Raw genomic sequence first — 24,065 nt, forward strand, 5'->3', positions numbered from 1 at the left:
GAGAGAGAGAGACAGAGAGAGAGACACAGAGAGAGAGAGAGAGAGAGAGAGAAAGAAAAAGAGACACACAGAGACAGAGAGGGTTTAGATGCTCTCAACTGTTCCTGACTTTTCAGTCTTGCATTTTGGTCTGTTCCTTGTAAAGTTTGTGCTTTTCCCTAATTTTGGATACCTGTAGACTGCTTTCTTTAATTGAAAAACCAAAAAGTTTTAACTGGGGGGCTGTAGGGATTGGACATGACATTCCGACAGCAATGAGCTAAGATAAATGTATAAATAACTGCTGCATGGGCATTTATTCATTCATCTGATCACAATCAATCTAATTTGCATAGTCACAGTCATAAACATAGCTCTGATTTTTTCATCTGTGGATGACCATGTGTGCATGTGACAGGTGTGGAGGGTTTACAATTACACTGGCATTTGTTACAACTGCACTCAGATATGTAAGGTGTATACAGTCAATTACATTAAATGCTGGAAGTAGGAGACTGTCTGTGGATGAAGGGGATTAACATTTGTTAATGGTTCAACTTAAAGGAGAGAGGGAGAGAGAGACACAGACAAAATGAAGAAGGGGATATAGAAACAAGCCTCTATAGAAAAGAATGCTAGAAGAACAATATACTTCCAAGAGACAGCATGCATCCGAGGCATACCCATAGGAATGTGATGAGGAGTCAGTTTCTAAGGACATCGAGAATACATTCGAATGACGTCAATATTATGAATATGATGGAAGATATGTCTGACCATCTGAGAGATAGAGGATACAAAGAGAAAGAGATCTTGGAAAGCAAACAACAAGTAATGATGGAAAGGGAAACGAAGGCAAAGCCATATTTGAAGAGAAAAAAAGAAAATGGAACAATTGAGAATAACAGGAAAGATCTAGCAGAGATTAAGATGATTCTCACCCATACTACTGATACTAAAGAGATTTGTGGCATAATAAAAAGGAACTGGAAAATATTAACATCAAATGAAGAATGTAAGGAAATAGCGGGACAAGCACCAAAATGTGGATATAGGAATGCAAGCAATTTAAAGGACATTCTGTGCAAGGATAATTATTTGGGACCATCAACTCTATCTGACAAAAAGGGAACGTTTCCTTGTAAGAGATGCACAATGTGTAAATACATCTGCACAGAGAATGTTTTGAACATCCGGTTACAAAGAAAAGATATACATGCAATCTTTATGCGGATTGCACAACCAGAAACATTGTGTATTTAGCCACATGTTCAAAATGTGAACAATTCTATGTGGGAAAGACTATAAGACAACTAAAAGAAAGGCTTTCCAAACATGTCATTGATATTAGACTCAATGACTTTAAAAAATCCCCTGGCAAAACATATTAGGATCATGTAGATTATAGTTTTGTGTTTAGGGTTCTAAAATTTATTTATACATCCAGCAGGGGGGGGGAGCAATATTAATAATAGATTAGAACAAGAGGATATGTTTTGGATAGGTAAACTACAAGCACATTTAAAGCCGGGACTTAATACTGCATTTCCCATTCAACCTGCACTCAGGAAACTAAGACTAAGAAGGCGTGTTTAACACGTCATAAAAGGAATGGGCATGTCAACTGTAGTGCTGTTTTATTGGAGCAAAGCACTTTTTCAACAAAGAGAAGCGGTTTTTGTTTTTAGATCTGATGAAGGGTGAATATTGGAACCCGAAAGCGCTTATCTTGTCTGCATTTATTTTATTATTTTAACGTCTTCTAGTGGTGTTTTACAATAAATAGAAGTTTTAAAAGAAGCTGTTAGTGTTATTTGGAAGTAGATGACCAGCTTTAACGCTGTCGATTGCTCTAAGACGATGCTCGTAGAGATTGCGTTTATAAATGCAATGTGTTTTTGAATGAAGTGGATGTAAGGGACGACCTAAGATGGTTAACTGACAGTGGTTTTGATTTATAGCCACACACATCAGTACCTAGAGATTCTGCCCTGGCTGTGAATTACGTGCTGTTTGCTGCTGTTTTGATACATTACTGTTGTTACTGTACGTTCCTATCTGGTTCCATATATATATATATATATATATATAAATCTATAAAAAAAAAACACACAGACACAAGCAAATGTTCAGCTGGAATCAAGAAGTCGATAACTGAAGGCAGCTGCACATTCTGTTCTGAGTGAAATTTACAAAGATTCATTGCCGAGTACTTTTCCATGGAGACTAGCTGTCTGCAGTTGCAGGCAATTAATCTTGAGAGTACAGCACATTCTTTGCTAAGGGAAATGCAACATTAAAAAGGTACAATGGCAAACAGTAAAATGAACAATAAAGTTTGAAATTATGAGAAGTGAATAACAGAAAGTAGTTCCAAGGATTGAGCATCTTAACTCTACCCACAACAGGTTAGCTGCTGATGTGCTTTATGGTTTTGTTTCTTATAGCCATACTATTATTCAAGTTACTGCACAGACATTTGCAGATCACTGCACAAGATACTCATATCTGAAGCCACTATAAGTTCTGATCATGTTACTGCATTTCATCCTTGTACACTCAAATATGCTTTGGCCAGCATCTGCAAAGCTTTTTCTACCCTTACACAGAATTTCTAGTCCTCATTCCTACCAAGAATACAAATTTTAGAAGTTTGTTCTATGTTTCAGGTGTAATCCAGCTACTTTTTAAACAAGGAATCTCCTTGTAAAAGTTTTGGTGTGGTTACACCATAACTTATTGATTAACAGTTCTCTTGACTTCTGCTATGGCATTGAACTTATGCTGTTAATTTGGAAAGGTCACTGCCTACTTCTTCCTTATAGTCAAAATCAAAACAAGCAGAGATGTACTGTCTCTTTTGTGTTAGTAATAATTTGCAAATGTAACTGGGAAGCAATTTAAGAAGACACTGGTGATGCTTCAGTGTTCTGTTGGAAAGAATGAAGATCATCCAACATTCTGCATGCATACAGTTACAGTTTGTTACTGTAAGCTTACAAAATGTCAACACAAGTGTCATGGCATACAGGAATAAAGACCTGACTATGACCCATGTTCAATGGCTATCCCAGGTGCTGTTAGGGATTGTAAAGTATGCTAACATAGGTGATCAGTGCACCATCCCATGTGTGCTGCCCTCCCTAGTTAGGTCTGTTCAATAAATAAGTCTCATTAACAGTAATAACCCCCCCATAAGCAGCAAATAGACTAAAAAACTTCTCCAAAGCCAAACACAATGCAATGTATGATGGCATTAATAGCTTCATAGCCCTTGCCCTCACTGATTCACTGATGGCATGAATACCTATACTGGGATTTACACCTATGCCTTGTACAAGTGTTAAGTGTTTTGACCCAGCCATACCCGATAGGATGAAACACGATTCTCAAGAAAGAACAGGCCTGTCTGGTGCCATCTGTCATGAACAGGTTACACAGTAAGAAAAAGAAAATTGCTGTCAAAGAGCAGGAAGAAACGGTCTCTGAAATGGAAGCATTCCCTCCATGGCTTAAACAAGCATATAAGACACCTTTGTAAGCTATTCTAAAGCTAACTATGAATCCAAATAACCCTTCTTCTCGAAGGATAACCATAGGACCTTCTTTAGCTATGTCAGAAAGCTTAAAGGAAAACCCAGATCTGCAAATAACTGGTTAAGGCCACCACATTTACTAAACCCGCAGAAATAGCCAACCTACTAGCTGACAGGTTCATTGAAAACTTGCCCCCCCATATGCCCCAATGCATCCCTACCACCAGACTTCCACCTAGTATCTCCAAGGATCAGGTTGTAATGCTCTCTCCAAAGCCAAAAACACAGCCTCTATGAAAGCTGATAATATCCCAGGCTGCATTCTAAACTATTTAAAACAAGAACTAGCTGCACCATGGGATATTCTTTTTAACCACAGTCTACGTACTGGTTTTGTAACTGCTGAATGAAAAAAACGCAACCATCACCCCGTTAAATAAAGGGTGTGTCTCCAGAACCTGGGAACTACACACCCATAAGCCTGACCAGCCTAATCTGCAAGGCTATGGAAAGAATAATCATGTACCTTATCAAAGATATAGGAGACTTCCAAATGTTCGATCCAACCCAGTCTGACTTTGGTAAAGGGAGATCCTGACTGTTGAACTTGGTGGACTTTTAAAACAGACACCAAAACCCTGGAGAAACAAATCCATGCATACAGCCTACCAGGATCTAGCCAAGGCTTTTGACAATACTCTCCACACAGACATCATTGATAAACTCACCCATCTGGAGAGCAATACATATATTGTCAGGTGGGCTTCAAACTGGCTAACCAATAGAACTCTTGCAGTCAAAACAGGAGACTCTACCTCCACCAGCAGACCTGTAACCAGTGGTGTTCCACAGGGATCTGTGCTGAGGCCCCCTACTGTTTTGGAATCTACTTGTGATGTCCCCCTCTCTGTGCCAGTAATCAAGGAGCCTGAATCCTCACCACTGACACTGGAGAGGGATGTTCGCTTTGAACAAAAATTGATATACACAGTATTTTCAGATGCAGCTCTCTGCACTAAGCACAATTTCCCTTAAGAGCACACAGGAACACACAGTCCAGGGTCTGGACCATTTTTCTCTCTCTCCAGTTCCTCAATATGACTCTCCACTGGCACAGTTATACAGTGGAGTCCTCAGCTGAGTGTCCAAGCAAAGTCCTCCAGCACCCTCTCTGTGAAACCAGTGCTCTACGTCCCTGCTCCACACACACACACACACACACACACACACACACACACACACACACACACACACACACACACACACACACCTGGAAAAGGCTGGCACAGACTTACTAGCTATGCCCCTTTCTGCCCAGACTATAAGGTAGTTAATGGCACCAGACACTCCAAAGCCAGCAAATCTAAAGCTCTTACAAGGGTACTCAATTATACTGAGTGAAATTAATAGTAGTACAAATGGTAGTGCTTTGACCAATGCAGTAAGGGTTTCATGAGTTGCCACAAAAAAATCACCAAATAGACATGAGTAATCTCAAAAGTTAAGATAGTCTCTAAAAGGACCAACGACAAAGAAAAATTTAAATATATTTAATAACAAAAGAACATGAAAATACTAAATGTCTATTTACAATAAACATTACAGTTCCAATCACAAAATATATTAAAATACAGATAAATAGATTCATGCAAATACAGAAAAAAAAAACAGTACTTAACTAATCTCACTATATTTTTCTGATCAATTTAAAAAATGACTATTCCCTGGTCACTTACTAGAGCAAGGCAAGATGAAGTAAGTGAGGGGTCCTTCCTTGTCAGGTTCCAAAAACAAGACAGTGCCTTTGAGACTTCTGTCTCATCTAGTATTAAAATATCATTACAATCCTGGATTACAGAATAATATCACATACATCTGGTCATCTGATTCCTGGTTCCCATACCAACCCCATTACTAGAAGCTGCCAGGATTTAGCACAGATGTGCTACCTTACATACCTAGAGCTTTGCCAAGATGTGTTACAGCATCTGGAAGCCATAAAACCATTTAACACTTCCACCCTTCCAGGGAAGCAAAATGCTCACTGCTGTGGACAATACAACAAGGATTCCTAGACCTTGTTTTCACAGACATTTGGTCTCTGGCTGCAATCAGAACTTAAGATGCAATCTTTTTATGGCCTACCAGGTAATTTAATTTCAAACTATTTTTCAAAGTTAGATGGACTGAGATTAAACCTTTCTCTTCCAGTATCCTCTGTTAAAACATATGCATTTAATCAGTTACAATACAGTCAGGACCCACTGTTGGTACATGTTTTTAAAACAAACAACTTTACAAATACATTTTTCAACACAGACATCTGTACAAATCAGTATGATATACAAGTAACATAATTCTTTAACATATGCCAGTATAGCTAACTGGAGTTTTGTAAACATCCCCTGACCTACTTCTCCTGGCATGGCTGGCAAAACCTCACATCGCCACACTACTTCTCAGATGTACAGGTTAAAACAAAAGGCCTACGGCTGATAAAATTTGCTGATGATTGCAAACTGGGTGCAGTCATTGAGACCCCAAACAATGTCAACATCCTAGAAGAGGGCCTTACACAGACAAATGACTGGTGCCAAAGTCATAGGCTAAAACTTAATGCAAACAAATGCATAATCATCCCCTTTGGCAAGGGCAACATCCCTGCAGATTACCACATTAATACCAACACCCTAAGCATGCAATCACTGTTGGCAGATCTGGGCACAAAAGGTTGACAGCAATCTTTCCTTTGACCACCATGTCTCTACAGTGGCAAGAAAGTCTTTTTACCTCATAAGTAAGGGCACTGCATCCAGAACAAAAGAAGTTACACCCCCCAATACTCCTCACTCATCAAGCCAATAATAGAGTACAATGCTACCTTTAGTATGTACCTTACCAGGCACTTGCAGCAGCTGGAAAGACCTCAAAGGTTTCTTACAAAGAAAATTCAGGGTCTTTAGCATATGCCATATGCTGACAGACTGAAATCTCTGAGTCTTACAGACTACTCAGAGGTGACCTCTGCCTTGCGTATAAAGCAATCTCAGATCCTGCTCTAATGCAAATACTACACATTCATAAATAAAGAAGTCATTTTCTTGCCATAACGTTTCATCTGTGTTGTCAATCTTCATCTATTCTTGACAGCTGGGTTACAGGTCCGATCCTCTGAACTGGTCCAGCCATTATACAGCTCGTGCCAGCCAAAAAAATTGAGCTAAGAGTCCACCCACAATGCCCCTCTCTACATTACCTCAGATCAAGTTTGCAGACTTGTAGAAAAAATAGAAGGAAACTAAACTAAATGAAGCAGCTATACAGCTCGTGCCAGCCAAAAAAATTGAGCTAAGAGTCTACCCACAATGCCCCTCTCTACATTACCTCAGATCAAGTGTGCAGACTTGTAGAAAAAATAGAAGGAAACTAAACTAAATGAAGCAGCCATGTCCAATGTGCATCTTAACGAGACACCCAGGACAAAGGTTCACTCTTCCAGGAATCCACAGGAGGGGGAAAGAGGGTGGCATGCCAAGAACAGATGAAAATTGACAGCACAGATGGAACGTTACGGTAAGAACACAACTTCTTTACCTGATGTTGTCAATCTTCATCTAGACAGTTGGGACAGTGTCCCCTGCTACTTTAGATCCTGGGTGGCCCTATGGAAGGATATTCCTAATAATCCATAGAACCAAAGGAAGCTCTTCCGCTGGAGACCAAATCCAATCTGTAATGAGTAATAAAAGTATGTGGAGTAGCCCACATTGCTGCTGTGAATATTTCACTCATGGGAGCCTTGGAATGGAAAACAGTTTAAGTGGCCATTGATCTGGTGGAATGCACCTTCACTGGCGAAGGTAACTCAAGATTCTATTATAAATGTAAGTAATACATAATCTCTTAATCATTTTGACAAGGTAACCTTAAAAAACAGATTTTCCTAAAGTTGTGCCAAAAAAGGATATGAACAACTGTTCTGATTTCCTAAATTCTTTAGTTCTGCTGAGGTGAAAACGTAATTATCTGTGAACATCAACCAAGTGTAGGCAATATTCCCCTTTGCTGGAAAAATTGGTAAAGGAAACAGGTAAGTCTATGGCTTAATTAATGTTAGACTCAGGCCATCTTCAGAAGAAAGGATGGATTGGTTCTGAGGGCAAGTCTATCCTTATGGAAAATTAAGTAAGGGGGTTTTGAACATAAGGCCTGCAATTCAGACACTCTTCTTGCAGGCTTATAGCTATGAGGAGAAATGTTTTCCAGGAAAGAAATTAAGTTCCATGTTGCCACTGATTCAATGTGGGTAAGTACCAGTGATTGCAGAGCAGTCAGATCCCAAGTTCTTTAAATGGAGGCTTTAATCGTACAGTTCCCTTGAGAAAGGCCTTACATAAATCTATGTGAAATTAAAGAGAGATCTCCGAAGCCATTAAAGAAATTACAGACGGCAGCTAGAATGACTAACTGTGGAGGTGGAAGCTGCTTTAGCAAAAAGGATGGCCATTAACTCAAACTTTTTCCACAGGAGCTGAAAAAGGGTCTAGACCATTAGCATAAGCCCAGATTGAAAATCTCTTCCATTTACTAAGGTAGGGCTTCCTGGTGGATGGCTTATGCGATGCCAGCAACATTTTTTGCACAGGGGATAGTATATCATTATGCCTGGCGACTGTCGGAAATGGAGGAGCCAAGCAGTTAGCTTGAGACTTTGAAGACTGGGATGTACCAGTTCCTGAGGGCGAGACAGCAGATCTGCAACTGAGTCCAGAATCCATGGACAGTGAACTACATGAGCCCATAGGAAGGGAAACCAAATCTGTTGAGGTCAGTAGGGTGCAAGGAGTATCACTTTGCTTCTCAATCTGGCTGCTTTCTAGAGAAAAAGAGTGGGATTAGAGGGAAAGGAAGGAAGGCATATAGTAGACATGGGGCGGTCGAGAAGAGCATCTCTCAGGGACTTCCCCTTGGTGGGGGGGTTAGGGCAAAGAAGCTTCACCACTTGTCTTAGGGTGATGCAGAAACATCGCAGCAAGGCTAGCCACAGCAACTAAACATCCTCTTCACTACATCGTGATTGCGAGACCATTGTGAGGCAGTAGAATGCATCTGCTTAGTTTGTCCACTATCACGTTTGAACTCCCCAGGATGTGCATTGCTATCAGAAAGCAGTTGGAGGCAATGGCACATTGCCACACACTGAGGGCTTCTCAACAAAGGGGGTAGGATTTGGTTCCCCCTTGTTTGTGGATGTAACTGACTACAGACATGTTGTCTAATTGGATTGCAATCGTTCCTTGGACAACAGACTGAAATGCCTGCAATGCTAATTGCACTGCCCTCAACTCCAAAACAATGATATGCATATTGGCCTCTATCGGGGATTAAGTGCCTTTGACTGTCTTTCCCAGATAATCCCCCCCCCAATCTGGGAGGCATCTGTGGTCACTATGGCCTTGGGTTGAAGAGGGACAAAGGGGTGGCCCAAAAGAATTTCTTCAGATTCCATCCACCAGGATAGGTTCATTGGATAGGTTAGAGTAAACCACTGATTCACAAGAAGCCATTGCAGTAACCCGATATGGAATCTCACTAAAGGGACCAGAGTGATAGTCGCTGCCATGGCCCGCAAAGCCTGAAGCACCAGTAAGGCTAGTACTTTGTGCATAGGACAAAATGCACTTGGGATTTTATCTTCTGTAATATGTGAAGGGCGAGGAAGGCCACACATGAAAGGGCGTTAAACAAGCTCCTATGAATTCAATATCCCTAGAGGGAGTCAGTTGAGACTTCATATGACTGCCTGTGATGCCAAGACGCAGGAACAATTGTAGTGTGAATTCTGTTGTCTGGAGCAGTAGATGTCTGGTGGAAGTGGTGATGAGCCAGTCATCTAGATATGGAAACACCCGTAATCCACGCAGTCTCAAGTGAGCTGTTACTGCTGCCATACACTAGGTGAACACCCAGGAGGCTGTGGTGAGACAAAAGGGCAGCACTCTAAACTGAAAGTGACTGGCTCCTAGCCAAAAGCAGAGAAACTCTGAGCGCTTGTCCATCTTCATGTGGTAATACACATCTTTAAAAGTATATCAAGCACATCCAATCATTTTCCTCTAGAAAGGGAAGTACAGACTGAATGGTGACCATCTGGAATTTGGACTGCTGAACAAATTTGTTTAGAAAGCTGTGATCCAGAATTGGCTCTCAGTCCCATCTTGTTTGGCACTAAAGAAACTTGAGTAAAATCCGGATCCTACCTAGTCTGGTGGGACTTCTTGGATGACACTCTTTCTAGCAACTTTTGTTTTTCTAGGGCTGCTCTGACTGGGTGGAACATCGGGGAGTCTTGTTTGATTTCTTGGATAGACTGAAGGGAAAAAGGTAGCCTCTGGTAATAATTCTCAGCACCCAGGCATCTGTGCTTATTTGTCGCCAGGCTGTTGGGTGCAAAGAAAATCTTCCCCGACTGCTTCCAGAGGTAAGCAATCGGGCCCCCTTTCAGGGGGCACAGGGCACGGATAGGGTTGGCCAGAGAAGGAATCTCTGGTACCCTTATTCTGCAGGCCACTTCTGCCTCTAGGATGGCATCTTCTATTAGAGTTCCCCCCCTCTGCCCTGAGGGGAGTCTCCACGATACGTGTCCTGGTCCACTCCTCTGGTTCCGAGAATATGGTCATTGGGGAGCAGAATAATGTATGCTCACTGCAGACAGGGTCTTCTCTCACACCTGACTAGAGTTTGACTTTGGGGCCAAACAAAGAAGATCCGTCAAAAGGAGAATTGACAAAGGAAGACTTGAACAGCTCCACAAACTCACACAGGTGCATCCAAGCATGTTGACAAAATGAAACACCTGACCCGGCTGACCTGTTCACCTCTTCGGCTGCATGTGCCATGAGCCTCATAGACAAATTAGAAATAGACTCCAAGATAGCTAATTGGGAGGCCACTATTTCCAGGACCCTCAGACACAGCTCCTGCTAGGTATCTGATAACTCCTTGATCAGATCCCTCTGGAGCCTAGTGGACCTAAGGGTGAAAGTCAATTATGCATAAACCTGCTTTCTAAATCTGTCCATTGCCTTAGACTCACGGTTAGGGGGACGAACACAGGAACTTTCCTCAGCTAGTTCCTTTTTAGTGGCAGCTGCCAGCACCATGGTATCTACTGCTAATCCTTTTGCCCAATACTGGTGGTTCTCAGGAGTGCAGAGTATTTTATCTGGTCTCCAGGGAATTGGTTCTGTTGAATCAGGGGCCCTCCAAGCACACTGAGCAATCAAGTTAATGAGATCAATGGGAAAAGTCACCCAGGAAGTAGATGGGGGAGCTCTGAAGGCTTGAAGTACACAGACTCCTCAGTCTTAGGGCTTCTAGTTACCCCTCTGTTAAAGGATCTCTAGAATGTCTCCATAGGACACATCTTCCAGGGGTGACCAGGGGGAATCTTCCCCATCGTCGAAATTAGTGTCCTCTGTGACGGACTCTTCAGGGGAGTCTAAGTGTTTCCTCTTACACAGCTTCTTCCGAGGGGGCTCTTCAGTGGGAATATCGGAAGAGGACTCAGAAGAGGGGGGATCCTTAGTCAGAATTTCTTGCATCCTGGAAGATTGCTGTCTGGGCACTGAGGTTGGTGGAAGCTCCGGGTAAGCAGGGGTCATGGGGTGAGACTCCAGTAACACAGCAGCCACTTGGGAACTTGCGGTGGCCAAAGCCCTCTCTATAGCCTGAAAGGCAGACCCCCCTGAGGAGGGATGGGAGCTCAGAACATAGACAAACACGGAACTGGGTTCACACCCTGCCCCGAGAGACCTACCTCCAAACCCAAAGGCTAGGAAGGACCCCAAGCCATCACAGTTCGAAGAGGTAAGGACGACTGAATAAAAAACAGGAGTCAACTCAAACCCCCAGGCCCAAAGGCAGAGGCACGATCCTGGGGACCTGTCAGTTCCAAAGGCACCAAGGGAGTCACAGCTGTGCCCGGAACCGAACACATGGATATTGTCAGTGCCGAGGCCACAGGAAACCGTGTGGTCGGAGTTGACAACTCTAATGCCTCCAGGAGGTCAGAGGAGGAAATATATGTTGGAGTGCTCAGGGAATACTTCCCTGCTCCGGGTGGGAGAGAGGGTTGAAAAGATGAAGGAAGACCCCCAAGCTGCCAGAAGCTGGTCCGCCAACCACACTATAGCTACTTGAGAAAGACTCCTGGAGGAGCGAACAGACAGTCTGGAGGGAGATTCTGGACCGTCTATAAAATTGGCTAGGAAGTTGACCCAGAAAAGGGTCAACAGACGGCAAATATCTTGTCCTGGGCACGTAGAAAGTTTCAGTCTTTGGCACCAAAGTAGAAGGTATAACCTGCAGAGCAGCAGGAGAGGTCAGCACCAACATGGAAACTAAGGAAGCCGATGCTGTAGTTAGTGTTGATGGCACCATAGTAGTTGGTGCACAGAAATCAGTCTGTTCTGCGAGTTTCAGAACCTTTGGTTTCGGTTTTTCAGATGTCGGTACTGATGAAGACATTGGCAGCGAATGACTGGTTTTAGAACCAGAGGCCTGAAGGGGCTTATCAGCCTTGGACAAAGCTTCTTCAAAGGGGGCTTTAATAAGCCCTTTAAGATTTATTGCAACATTCTACCAGGGTCCTAGATCTGAAGCCCTGGCAGACAAAACACTCTAAATCCATATAGCACCCAAACAATAAACACAAGAATCGTGCCAGTCCGCGTTAGGCATTTTTCTGCCGGACTCTTGGCACTGCTTAAATCCAGTGGCAGTCAGACTTTTCCATGATACTGGAAGAAAGGAAGGCAGAAACCCAGGCAAAAGGGGACACCGCACAGACACACACCCACAAAAGAAAAAAAAAAAAGGAAAAATTCTACCAACGATGGTAGGAAGAACTACCAAACAGTACTTAAAGGAGAGAAAGAGGGGGAACTACCAACAATGGTAGAAGAGAAATACCAACAGGTATTAGGGAATCACAGGGATTAACTACTCACACAAGAAAAGGTGGGTAGGTAAAAGTGTAAGAAATATTATATTAACTAAGACAGAAAGTTAGACAGAGGATGAATAATTTTAAGATTTTACTTACATGCGAGAGAGAGAGTCGGCGGATGAGTCTTTTTATAAAAAGAGTGGCAAATTAGATCTCAGGTAATGTAGAGGGAAACATTGTGGGTAAACTCTCAGCTTGAGAGGTTTTTTGACTGACGTGAGCTGTATAATGGCCGGACCAGTTCCGAGGATCAGAACCATAATACAACTGTCAAGAATAGATGAAGACTGACATCAGATCAAATATTATAAGATCCACTCACTCGAGGGAACTCAACCTAGTACAGGACATCAACAGGACTTGGTGGATAGACATACGTCTCACACAGGTTACGTCTGCTCTGGAACAAACTTCCAATTCAGTAAAGCAGAGCTCCCTTGCTGGCCCTAAGAGCAATTTGGATGACTGTATTGGGAAACCACAAATTCACCCCAGGAGTTTCATCTGTGTCCCTCTTGGACAGGGGCAGTAGCTGTTGACTTAGTTCCGCTTAATACCTTGACATTCTTGGGAGCAGGCGTTGTACATGGCTAGGCTTATAAGAGCCTTAGGGCATTAGCCTTGTAACCTCCTATGATCTTATGATCCTATGAATTCCATGGTGGTTGCTTGGACGATAGCACCCCATAACTTAAATCACTCTTCACCAGGAAATAAGAGCCAAAATACCCCAGGAGGGCTGACTGCATATAGGGAGGCAGTGTGCGTGTGTATGGATAATTAAAAGAAAGCAAGAATTCTACAAATATAAAACTTTTAGCACTGTTAGTAGCTCAACAGGTGGCAGACTGGTCTTTGGTGGAAGATCAGAAGGCTATGGTTTCTATTCCCACACCTGGTCCTTGGATTCAGTTTTCCAATACTGACATTGCAGTGTAGCATAAGGGTGAGCACTGTACTCTCAAATGCTTCTGCCCTTCAGTTGAGACATTAAACCAAAAGTCCATATGACTTTGAGTTGGTTTTAACACAGGTGGATGTAAGAGATCCTGCAACATTTACAAAAAAACAAGAAATTCACTGGGGCTTTTGTCAAGCTTCGCTTAAATCAGAATGAGTACCACCTTTGGTCTACTCTGAAAAAGAGCCCACAGGCCTAATGGCACTAATCTGGTAAACAAAGCATAAACAAATGAAGAAATTTCATGCATTCATTCATTCTCAAAATTACCCACTTAACCAAAGATAGGGTTCCAGGAACTTGGTGCCTGTCCCAGCACTCAAGTGGCTACAAGGCATTAAAATCTTATCTTGAATGGGGCACCCAGCATTGCAGGACATGCACGCACAGAATAGACTTGAATTAACTGCAAAAGCCACAGAAATGTTTGGAATCAAATAATCATATCTACAAAAATGTTTAATTTGCATAAACTACACTGTAATCAAAAGAAGTACAGAAGCAATTACGTTTTTAACTACTACTGTCAACTTTAAAACCAGCTAAAGAGCATCACTTGGAGTAAAAGCAGAATCTTTGTGATGCTTTGCTCCACTGGCATTTGCTTACTTATTCTCGGACACAGAGAAAACACTGAATACACTTATGATTAATGCAAAGCATGTACTATACCTTGGCTGTATTCAAAGTGCCAATTTCTTAACTACATATGGATAATATTTATTTAGCATTTGATTACAGGATGTCAGCAAAAAAACCCTTCTCTTGCTTCTCATTTCTTTTCAACTCAAACAATGTGTTAACTTGTCCTTTATCATAATCATAGTTCTCACACTGTTGAAAGAAAAAAATAGAAAAGGAGATGGAGAAATTAAAGAAATAGAAATTGAGGTTATGGAGTACCTGTGTAATGAAGGATTCAGTGTAGAAAATCTAATTCAGAAAGCACGAAAAAACAGCAGCAACAAACCGACTAATGCTCCACAAAGAATAAATCCACAAACTTGCAAGCTAGTAATGCAAACGTTATGGAATAAAAAGTTTGCATTACTAGCAAGTTCGTGGATTTATTCTTTTTGTGGAGCATAATTCCGAAAGCACCACAACAGGATAGAGCAATGGATATCCAAATTAAGGGGAAACCAGTGGAATGGGAAGCAACTGCAGGTGGCATATGAAGACATTTTGGAGTCTTTCACAGGAAACCAGTATAAACGTTCACTTGAAGCTAGTTAGCAAGGGAAGGAACAAGAAACTGTGGAAACTCTGATGCAGTCAATGTCGAGGAGCGATAGGCCAGTGACTTCCCATATGACAAGAGTAACACAGGATGAAATTGAAGAGAATGTGCCACAGGAAGAAGCTATAGAACTTTGCATAAAATGCCTGCAGGAAATGGAAAACAAGGGATCTGCCCTCAGTCTGGAAGAAAATGAGCTAAGAGAAGAGTTGCTTGATTAATAGCCATAATTATATTAACATCAATGACAGAAATAGATTGCAGAAGGTCAATAAAACCCAAAGTCAGAAGTTTGACAAAAAATTAACACAGTAATTAGGACTGCCCATACAGATCCATGCAGTATAACAGAAGCAAACAGGCTATATTACTGTGCAGCTACATTAATAACTGATAAAATTCTACCACAAGAACAGATGGTAGTGAGGGAAAGGAAGGGGAGAAATCGAATACCATCATGGAAGTATGGAATAGAGAAACCTATAAAGCAATCAAGACAAGAAGTGTCACTGTTAGAAGATTATAGAAGAGAGAACAGATCAACAGAAATACTAAGAAGGACTGATGTGATAAAAGCAATGCACACTATTAGAAGACCAGGATCTATCATTGCAAATAATCTAAACATTTCAGCACAGGCAGAAAAACTTAGAAGATACATATATAAATATAAAAGGAAAAGTACAAAATAAGCAGTTTATTAATGACCCAAAAAAGTTGTATAGAGAATTGGGAAACAAGGTAAAAGGAATTGAAAAACAACCAAGAAAACAAGAAATGGATACACTTTGGAGAAGTATCTATGAAGATTCTGTGGAACATAACAAAGATGCTAAATGAATAGAAAAAGTTAAAGAAAAATAAGAAGTTTAAAGGTATAGGACATGAACTGGGATGAAGTAACAGCCAGACAGATTGAAACAAAGTTAAGAAAAGCATCTAACTGGAAAACCTCATGCCCAGATGCTGTACCTAACTTTTGGTTAAAAGTATTAACATCTTTGCACGAAGATTTAGCCACGAGTAAGAACTATTTATATGCGCACCCCTAATAGACACCAACCTGGCTAACAGGAAAAACAATGCTCCTTTTAACAGTGAACCTGCAAACTACCCTAAAAATTATAACCCAATAATTTGCCTTCCGACGACGTACAAATTAATTATACACGGGAATTGATGCCGACAAGAGTTTACAGTCATTTAGAAGAAAAATCAGTTATGGCAGTAGAACAAAAGAGCAATAAAAGAAAGTCATATGGAACAAAGGATCATTTGTTGTTAAATAAAGTGGTACTTGCGTATTATCGCAACCAGATTTTCATGGTAGTACTGGTTGCTTTCCGATACTGAAATCAGACCAATGCTGTTGTAATAAAATTATACAATCCGTTTTCTTTCACACTTAGGGTTGTTTTACCGCAGGGTTATCACTAAAAATTAAAAACCAAGTTTGGCTGTTTACGTATTCACTTCCCCGGCAGCATGTGATGTGAAACCCAGCTAAAGCACTGTTTTGAAGCATTCCTGACTACAATCTGTGACAAGTTTCCCCCGCATAAAAAGACAAAACCAGCGAATGAACAATCCACATATTTTCAGCCCAAATACCTTCCAAAAACCACTGAAGTACAATCTGAGTTTGTCCAAGGATACCACCATCAACAACAAACACAACCCACTGCTGCCAGCTTCAAACGTCAGAAGTGACCCCAGAATCACCTGTCAACATCATCCACCAACACTTTTGCAAGCCATTCCTTACTGCAACTTGCTATTACAAATTTCCTTTAAAGTCTGTCTACAAAGTTTTAGAAATAAAGACTTTACCTAAAGCATTTCCATGTGTGTGGGTGCTTTTCTTGGCAGCACTCTTTCCTTAAAGTCATAGTATTTCTTTCATCAGTAACACAGCAGCAGTGAGAATTGAAGCGTGCGTGTGTAATGCACAAAAACAAGAATTGCACATTTCTCTCTTCCAAAATATAACCCAAACTTATTTTTCCTTACTAAAGAAGTGAAGTTACACCTTACGGTGTTTCTCGCACTCCATTTCATTGCAGCATGTAAGTTTCACAATTGCAAAAATCTGGTTGCGATAATACGCAAGTACCAATAAAGTCATAGTAGAGAACTGTAAAAAGGGGAAGAATCTAAGTATGGCATGGCTTGACTACAAAAAAGCATTTATTAGTATCCCACGTTCATGGATAAAAGAATGCTTAAAAATGTACAAGATACACCCTACACTAATCAACCACATTACAGTGACCATGAAACAGTGGCAGACCACTTTGCAATTAAGCCATGATAAAGGACAAATTATCCCAGGGATAAAAATTCAAAGGGGGATATTACAGGGTGACTGTCACCACTGCTAATCTGCCTTGCCTTTAACCCATTAAGCTGTCTACTTAGCAGCTTAGGCCATGGCTATAATTTAGCTCCTAGAAAACAACAAAGTGTAAAGACTTTGCATCTTCACTTTACAATGACTTTATAGCTCATCAGATGAGGAACTGAAAGCACAACTGCAGATTGTCAGAACTTTTTCAGATGATACAAGAATGTCATTTGGTCTTGATAAATGCAGAAAAGCAACCTGTAAAGCAGGAAATCTGCAGCACCAGGAAAACATCAGTTTGGAACAAAAATGTGATAACTTGAGCAAGAGGGAGTGTAGAAATGTTTGGGAACCGATGAAGGATCAACAATAAAACATGATAATGCAAATACAACTTAGTAAGAAATACTTTAGAAGACTTAAATTAATCCTGAAAAGTGTTAACATCTAGGAACAAAATCTAAGCTATAAACCAATTTATTCTTCCTAGCCTAACAAAGTTTAGGAGCAATTGACTGGTCCCAAAACGTGTTGGATAGCTTAGACAGGAAAACAAGAAGGATGCTTCATGCTCACCATGTGATTTATAAAAATTAGTGTATACCAAGATTATATATTCCCCGCTCCGAAGAAGGAATGGGCCTCCTTGAAATTGATTACATGTATAGATCTGCAATCGTGGGACTCCACACATATCTGCTGACCTCACAAGACCCAAATGTAGTGAAAGTTTTGAAACATGAGGAGAATAAATCTAAGATGAATTTTCTGCTTAATCTAGCAGAAGCATATCAGCATCAAGCATGAAATGAAATCATACCAGAAGATAAAAATCAGGCAACAACTGAAACTGCCAAAAAAACAGACAGAATATAAAGTGAAGGACCAGATGAGAAGGCAAGAAATGTGGAAAATGCATAAATATAGTTACAAGTATAGAAAACTTCTGGAAGAACCTCATGTTGATCAGGAACAAATGCAGGAATGGTTAAGGAGAGGCTATTTCAAACCAAGAGATGAAAGGTTAATATTGGCGGCCCAAGACAGTGGGCTACATACACGTTTGTTTACAAAGTTCATTGAACATGTGGGAGAAACAAATGTAGGTTTTGTAAAATCGAATTGAAAACAGTCGCACACCTTGCTGTTGGTTGTTAACATACTAATGGCAGAAGGACTGTATACTGAAAGGCATAATAATGTGGCAAGATTGTTGCACTGGGGATTGTGCAAACATTACGGTACTGAAATGGCTGAACAACATTGGAAATATGAGCCAGAAAACATCATGGAAAATGACGCTTATATCACATGGGATCACCCATTACCAACAGTTCAAAAGACAGATGCTAGAAAACCATACATAGTGGCCTATGAAAAGAAGACAAAAGTAGCATTGCTCTTGAAATTGCCACACTGAGTGACTACAGTGTCTTGAGTACAGAGACACACAAAGTCATATCAGGATCTGCAGGCAGAAACGAGAACAATGTGGAAGAAAGATACACAGACAGTTCCAATGGCAGTAGGAGTAACAGGTCTTATAAAAAAGAATCTACAATCGTATTTAGGTATGTTACCAATACATGTAACCCTGTATGAATTTGGGAAGGAGTCATTACTGGGCACATTGTGGATGCTATGAAGAGCACTTTTGGCTGACATCAAAGATTGAAACAATACTAATTTTATGAACCTTAACTTTACTTTGACTTAGGAATGGGGTCCACTCCCATCATGGTTTTAGAAACCAAAAAGACGGAGAAATTAAAAGGAATGAACAATGTACTCCACTGTAATTGTGGTACCTGCTCTTTTTTAATTATCCATATATGTGATTTGAAGTTAAGTAATTACCTGTTTTAGTCCTCATATGGTTGAAATATATCTGCAATGAATCTTGGTTTTATGCTCAGCCTACAGTTTGTGAACTTTGCGCAATACTATACTTATTTTTGTTTACTTTGCATTTATAATCTCTATAATTTGCTAACTATGAAGATTTTCTCCCAGTGCCTCTGCTTAAAAGGGGTATGCTAATCATTACGGTCGGACTATCCCAGTAAACAAAGCTAAATAAAACAAAACTAAAAAGTGTGTTATGTGAGTTTTGTTAATATACTGGAAGTATTCGTTTTCCACAAGACTTCTTCACTAAAGGGTGTTGGCCAATAGTCCGGTCTTACTACCCACACAGATGGGACATACACACCCAAGAAATGTCCTCGAGTGGAAGGTAGCCCTCTCAGCAACAATCCCTTATGTAAATTCAGTCCAAAACACAAACTAATTTTATATATATATATATATATATATATATATATATACATATATATAAATAAAATAGAAGATACAAAGCCAGAGTTTCCTATGTATCAGATAGGTCACCCTCGTTGTAGTCAGCAACAACAAGCATAGCCAGCTCTAGGCACCAGCGAACCCTGCGGTCGCTGGGGGCCCCAACCACAGCAAGTTATTTTATCTTGATATTTTGTAACACGTCTGTCAAACCAACAAAAGCTAATACAACAATCTTGTATACTTAATAAACCAGTTGGGTATAAAATTCAAATACATCTCTGGTTATAGTAAGTGTTTTATCGAGTAACAGGCTTCACAATTCCATTAAATATTTCACCATTAACATATAGTGTCCCTAGCTTAGTTAAACCCTACTGGTGGACGTTCTTTCCACTAAAATTAACAACATGGTCATCTTTAGGGACCCACAATACCTGTGGCTGTAGGGGCCCCTTAATCATCCTTGGCCGTGGGGGGCCCACAAAAGCTGTAGCTGGTTGGGGAAAAATTAAGAGGAAAAAAAGTACTAATTTCCTTGCTATGCTCTTTAAACTGAACAGAGCTGTGATACGACCGTAATAGGATAAAGCTAATGATGAACATGAGCAATGTAAGCACTAGAGAGATCAACAGCCCAGAGTGACTGATGTCAGTGAAAACCTTGGATTTTAAGAAGAGCTGATGCTTCCAATTTTCAGAGATAATTTTCTCTTTCTGGAAGTTTTATAAGTACTGGCAGAACACCAGATACTATAACTCTCAACTTCTTTTCTGAAGAATTCAGCCAGTGCCATAAATAGAATAAAGGCTCAAAATCAGAAACGGGTCTTAAGTATTCTAATTCACTTAAAAAAAAGTTAATAGAATAGCACTTTTTGCATCAACATGCATTTTTTAGACAATAAGAACTACAAAACTCTGTCTGGATTCATTGATTGTATGCAATCCTGAATGATTTATCAGCGAATCAAACTTTATATAATGGACAGAGCAAAATTATGAGCAAAATGTGTGAAATCAGGGACAGCAATATGTATGCATTACTCCTCGATGAGGTAAATAAAAATTACTTAACCCTGCTTCTGTTTGGTAACCATAAACAGCAGTCACTGATCTGGTGTGGCAGTACCAGTGTTGCACAATATATCGGTAAAATAGGTATGAAACTGGTGTTATGGCTTGTGCATGTCTAACAATATCAATGATTTTTATCTGTGCAAACACCAAATAATGCCAGGACATATACATTATTCTATTGGGTATCAGTAAAAAATGCAGATAGCAAGTAATTTTATTTATTTATTTGACATTTGTTAACTGGGAAAGTCTGAATGGGTCAAAAACCCATTTTCAGCAGAGGCCCGGGGAGAAAAGCTTCACAATAGCAAATCATCAAGAATATGCATAGCATTACATTTCATTTTCAAAGGTATGGCATAAAAACATATCACAGAATATTTGGACACTTAAAGCTTCTAGAAGTTCAGTGGCCCCCACTGCCCAGACTGCATAAATGGATTCAAGTATCTCCCTTAATCATCCTCGACTGTGGGGGGGGGGGGGCACAAAAGCTGTTGTTGGTTGGAGAAAAAATGTATTAAACTTCCTGATTATACTCTTTAACATGAACAGGGCTATGATATGATCCTGTTAAGATAAAGCTGATAATTACCTCTGCTATTCTAAAGCCATCCCTGCTCAAATGTGTGCGTTTACAGTAAGCGGCTGTAGGTTATATGGGGGGGGGGGGGTTGTGTGGTTATTGTTGCTTTACTTTTCATCACAATCAAACTTTACAGGTGTACACAGGAGGTCATTTTAGCTCGTTTTTGGGTTGAAGATAGTATAGTCATTGTTTCTTTTACTTTTCTCGCAGACATCAGAGATGTACAATGGTTATTATAGCTTGTGCAGGGCACTGTACTGTGTAGGACTAAAAGTAGAATACATTACTGTAATCATTTTGTAAAATGAAAAACACTTTAAATTGCATTTCAGAGCATATAGAAAGTTATGGCTTATTAAAAATATGAAGAGTAACGCAAAATATGAGAAAAGGAAGAAAAAAGTAATGTGCATCGTGTGAAGATCCCAAGATGACAGGAAACACTGGGGAGGACTACAGGGTGTCTGTGTGTATGTGTGTGTGTGTGGGGGGGGGGGGGGCTGAAATGGTAGACCTAGGGTTTCATTTCACCTAAGTCTAGACATGTACATACAGCTGTCTAATGTATCACTGTTGCAAGTAAATGCCAGCTACTGTAAATCTCCCTTCGTGAGATGGGCCATCAGTGTGGTACACAGACCTGTTGTAATGTAATAGCACTGTTGCTACAGGTCAGTCTCTGCATACTACACCTAAACGTTTACAGTATGAACTAAAAGGTTGATTAGAAGGGGGTGGCAGTGACAGGGTGATACTTGGGCAGGAAGTGGCTAGGGGGCCCCCAAAATGCTAACACTGATCCTGACGACAAATTTTATTGACTGGAAGCGAAAATATATACGTATGGAACACACACACACACACATTTCCACAGAATTATATGCTATTTAATATAATACTAATAAAACGTGAAAATTCTAACCACTGCCAAGTCAATGTCTATGGACATCACCTCCTCAAACAAACCACAGATGGGGTCCTAAATCTATGTAATACACTGGTACTATCCAATCACAATGGCTTTTCAGCAACTCAAACCACGTTAAGCATGTTAAAGGATAGAGCAGAAACGCGAGGCTTTATTCTATGGCTGTGGAGTGGGAGCTTAGACGCGCGCCATTTAAAACAGACAAAATACTGCTAAAGATTATTCTTCGCGAGCCACATTCAATATTACCTGCAGCCGTTCGGATGCACCAACAGTTCTGCAGATCACAAAACTCACGGTCTTCCAGAATCCGGCGCTGGCTGTTCCGGCACGCAGAAAACCTATACGTGTGCTGGGTAGTCTGTATGTAAACAATCGGCAAAGAAGCGCCGCTTATGTTTACATCACTTCACCTTTTTCTTTAAATGTTAAAATGTTACCATGACTCTGCAATTTTCTGGGTTACACAATGTGAAAAGAGGAGGAGCAAAACAAAATAGGAAACAACGTTGGGTCCTAAAGTTAGCATCTTTCCACAACGTATAAAACTCTTTGCGAAAAAGACACGGAGCAGTCGCTGTTGAAATGTCCAGGCACAACTTTTCAACCCTGCAAAATGATCTAGTGCAGCGTGTTGACTTTCCCGTATGATGCAGTACGAAAGTTCTCCGAACCTTTACGTCATGCATGAGTACTACTTCAGTACCCTTTGGAATAAAAAGTTAGAATAGACTTCTGGGTCTTAAGACTGGATCGTTTGCAGCCAAATCATGATGCAGCAAATTTTGCTGGTTACTTTATGCTGGGAGTTAAGAGTTGCATTTGTCGAAACGTTCACTATTTTTAACTGAAAGACCAGGCTAATTGTTTTAATTTTAAATTGGCCCTTTTCAGTCATGTCTTATTGTCTTATATATATATTTTAAACATTTGGAATATACACTTATCTCAAATGCTCTTCACGTTTTTACTTCAGAAACGTGCGCGCTCTCACACAAAACGTGTGCTTTAAAGATAAAATAGTGAGGCCTTTTATATCCCGTGTACCATAAACTACATCCACACTCACAGACAACAATATCACATCAACAGAGGAATTTAAAAAATGGCCATAAAATCATCAGTGATAAAAGGGTCTAGATTATAGTGGCATGACACTATGCAGTGTGTTCTAAAAAAACACATAAACTGCTTACTTGCTTCAACTTTTCCTCTGTTTTCTACTTTAACGTTTTTTAGCTTTGCATAATCAGTCTATCCTGTTAAACAAATGCAAATAAACACATGTTGATGGGGCGAAAGAATAACAACTGCAGAAAAACTACGTAGATATTGTCAGCCTAGAAGGAATTCATCATTTATTACCCTGGCCACATTTCCCCTAGTAGCATAAATACCATCTCGGGTATCCCCTAAAAAGAGGCAACTAGTCTAGTGGGAGTAACCTGGTCCACAAAGAATAAATAAAAACATTACATGTTTACCCTTTACAAGATACTGTGGATAATACTTGAAGATCAGAGCCAAAGGCTGTGAAATTGATTTTTATGATTATTTAGTAAGAGAATGCGAAGGACGCTTGTTAATGGAAATAATTTAATAAAATGAAAGATAAGTATGGGTTTTAAAACTAATGGATGCAAAAAAAGCACCACGTGAATGGGCGTGCCTTCGCTGAAGGTTGGGCGTCGGGCTGGCAACTCGGCACCATAAAAATCGACTGCCAATCATTAGTGGACCGGAGTTCCGCTGTGGCGACCCCTAACCGGGAAAAGACAAACAACATTTGCAAGGCGTCTGAATCTCCCCTTTTCTTAAACAGTATCCCCACTCCTATTCCATCGTTGATTTGAATAATTATTTTTTGACATTCCCGGATTATTTTGATGCCTTGGGAAAACAGTGTCTCATTTTATACAGTTCCGATCAGAAAACTCAACAGCAATGTGGTCAAAAGAAGATGACAAAGGCACCTGGTAACCTGTAGGTGAAAACGCTTTATTAATATTGGGCACTTTCATATTTCAAAGCTAATGAATTGTAAGTCTTACCTTTAACACAGGATTTTCACCTTCTGTTTACAGGGTACACCTTTTTTCA

General features: G+C 40.4%; 1 protein-coding gene across 1 annotated transcript in view; it reads right to left on the bottom strand.

Annotated features, from left to right (window-relative positions):
- ABCB6 (ATP binding cassette subfamily B member 6 (Langereis blood group)) overlaps nucleotides 1–22,588 on the bottom strand; it is a 1,916,984-nt gene extending 1,894,396 nt beyond the window's left edge. The window contains exon 1 of the mRNA XM_044075230.1: nucleotides 22,215–22,588. The gene's annotated coding sequence lies outside the window, so the exon portion shown is untranslated. The remainder of the gene's footprint in view (nucleotides 1–22,214) is intronic.
- Nucleotides 22,589–24,065: the final 1,477 nt, after the last annotated feature.

Source organism: Protopterus annectens, chromosome 6.part0, assembly GCF_019279795.1.
Source record: "Protopterus annectens isolate FY-2018-M chromosome 6.part0, PAN1.0, whole genome shotgun sequence".
Lineage (NCBI taxonomy): Eukaryota > Metazoa > Chordata > Ceratodontiformes > Protopteridae > Protopterus > Protopterus annectens.